We start from the raw sequence: 3,176 nt of genomic DNA on the forward strand, positions 1-3,176 counted from the left end.
GAAAGGCTGCAGTCATATTTATAATACACCATGAGGAACACTTTGGGAACCAACTGATGGATGCAGCCAACATACTGTGTCAAATAAGTTTTAAATCTGTGCTTTTGGTTAATCTCAGCCAGCATATTGATGGAGCTTCTATGAAGCGGCTGTCACTTTTGAGGTAAAGAAAAGTTACTTATGGTTCCCATATTTTGATTTTGGGATCCATTCATACTAACATAGATCCTGTGTGAGAACTAACTGGGCTCGGTTATTACGATCATTTACTGTCTAGTTGGAAACCACAGTAGCCTCTGGATATTTGTCTAATTTTAAAGGCATTTCCCCCCATGCATATTTTGAAAATTATAAATCCTAGATCTGCTATTGTACCACTGCAAATAGAAGCTTCAGGAGAATGAAAATTCAAAGCCTCATGGGTTTCTTATCTGATTAAATATCACCTTTGGCTTATTAGTCAATACATGAACTGACATTGTATTGTTGCAAAAACACAAACACCACTGATTGTTCTTGTTTATTTTTTTTTATATATAAGCAAGTTTTATTTATAAAGCACCCTTTCCATATCACAAATTGACCAAAGGTACTTTTACAGAACTATTCAGCTGGTCCCAAGCCATCTGCGAGCCATTATAGCAAATGATCAAAGGGTAAGCCAGATACCTGCTTTTTTGGGCAAGAAGGTAAGTAGTGGGAGGAGAGGTTTAGAGAAGCATTTCCAGAGTGTAGTATCCTGCAGCTAAAAACAGGCAGTTTGGTGAAAGGGTGAAATATTGTGGAAACATAGTCAGTTTGGAGGATCACTAGACCAGTGGGGATTGCTGGAATAGGGAGGGAGGAAATCATGAATTTTAAAAAGGCATACTGTACATAGAAGCTAACACAGATCAAATGTCCGAGGTGAATGGATGTATCTGGAATTGGTATGAATTTAGTCACAGTAATAGGGTTTCAGATGACCCCCTCCCCCCCCACCTCAAGTTTATGGTGGGTAGATAGATTATTACAAGAATATGCTGTGGAGGTGAAAGCGGACCGAATTAGAGTTTGAACAGCCAAAATTGAAGCAATGTTTGAGTCGGCCAATGTGACCGAGGCAAGAAAATGCCATCATTAGACATTCAGTACCTACAAGTTTCCAAAGCTAAAGAGGCAACTGTACGTTTATGAGCTTATAAGAGCATAAGAGCAAGGTACAGCAGTAGGCCAGAATCTGCTCCACTTCTTAGCAACTGGCTGACTTTGAATCACATCTACAGTTTCCCACCCACTGCCTTGCATCCATCATGGGATGTCAAATTTCAGCCCCACTAATTGACTCCAACAGGCTAAGTGACAACATAGAGGGAATAATCAAAATGTCCAGCAAAGTGTTCCCTTTCTTTCACCATTACTCCCTGACTGTCTCATCCACAAGGTAACAGCAGTGTAAAGTCGCCACCTTCTGGACAGTGGGTAAGAGGGATCCCTTCAATGTCCTCACTTAGATGGCTGAAGTTCTGATTTAAATTTTCTCCTTGTTGTGAGATGGTAACAGAGGCAGGTGGAGTAAGTTGAATTTGTGTCATTGGAAAATGAGACTGCCACTGGTGCAGACCCGGGAGAGCAGAGGGTTTCAACCACCCAATCCTCATGCTGGCAGCTCCATACAGGCTTTAAATGGTCTTGTAACCAGAAGGTCGGTGCCAAGATGGCGGTGCCTGTGCTTGGAAGCAGCCATGTGGGGTTGCAGACTCCAAGGAGCAGCAGACTGATACCAAGGCACCAGAAACTAGAAGAACATTCCCCCTCCCCCCCCCAAGGAGAATCATGGGAGACAACCCTGCAGGACGGTGACAACAGCAATGGACCAGTGAGGGGATCAGCGGTTGAGGGACCCTACAGGGAAAGTGATCCTACAGGGAAGGTGACCACGGTAGAGGACCAGCGAAGCTGCTCAGTGGCTGAGAGAACCACACAGGCTGCAGGCTGACGGAGACCGCCTCTTGGGAACCAGGTATTGGAACCAGGATTCGAGAGGGTGCGGAGGGCAAGAAGGGCTCCCAAAGTACCTCGGGCTTGAAGGATTCCTGAGCATATTGGTTGCCAATGAATCGAATGAACAGGAGTCTGGGTGGCTGCAGAGGCCACGGGAGCTCTCAAGGTGAATCCACAGACAATCGGTGTCTCTGAAGGGACTCTCTTCAGCTTCTTTTTCTCTCTTCTGTCGCCTGGCATCTTAGTGGCGACTCATTGTCTGCTTTACAGCAGGCAGAAGTTAAAGTATATCATGTATGTTTCATTTTAATGTATTGCATGATAGCAAAAAGAATCACGTGCCTTGAACCTGGAGTTTGGACCAATATTTTATACAAATAAATCTTTTATTTATTGCCCACTCATCTGTGTATGCAAGTTACATGTGCAGAGAAAGATGAAAAATTCAAATTTTCAGCTATGACTGACAACTGTGAACAAGCAAAAAAACTGATAAATCTTCAAATATGTCTCATTGTGCCAGGTGCAAGTTTTATAATGTATTCACTTGTCTGATTACTGTCACTGTAAAAATAGTCTGCTATAAAATTATTCACTATAATTTGGGTGGTGTTGACCGATGTTCCGCAAATACAAGCAGAACCCTGCCGTTCAAGCAGTTGGTGCTGAACATTTAATAAAGAAATAAGAACAGCAACAAAACAATGCTGTCGCGCGATGCCTCTTTGTAGTTGTAAACCTTTAAATCTCCTTTAAATTGCATTCTGCGGTGGGAGCTGACTGTTACTTTGCGATTACTGCGTACATTAATTAAAAACAGAATTAATGTGACTGACAGCTGCGCTCTGTGAGTGTCTCAAGCTCTCAGTTGATCAAGAAGCAGCAGTCGGTTTCACTGACAGGCACAAAGTATGCGAACATGTACTACATGGGGTCTGTTAGAAATGGAATGAAGCTGATCATCTGGAATTCATGCTCTGAGGCATTATATAGCCTTTGAAGCTTCAAACCTTGAAATCTGAGCTCATTGATAATAGTGAGTAGACTCAGAAAAGGTTTGCGGATTTTTTAAATTGCTCAATTGCAACAGCAAGTTATTGTCCTGCACATAAACAATAGTATTAAAGTTAAGGTCCAAGAATGGGAAGGGGACACTAATGTTTCATATCTGATTCACAACAGATTTGCCAGGA

The sequence above is a fragment of the Narcine bancroftii genome, chromosome 1, assembly GCF_036971445.1.
Source record: "Narcine bancroftii isolate sNarBan1 chromosome 1, sNarBan1.hap1, whole genome shotgun sequence".
NCBI classification, from domain to species: Eukaryota; Metazoa; Chordata; class Chondrichthyes; order Torpediniformes; family Narcinidae; genus Narcine; species Narcine bancroftii.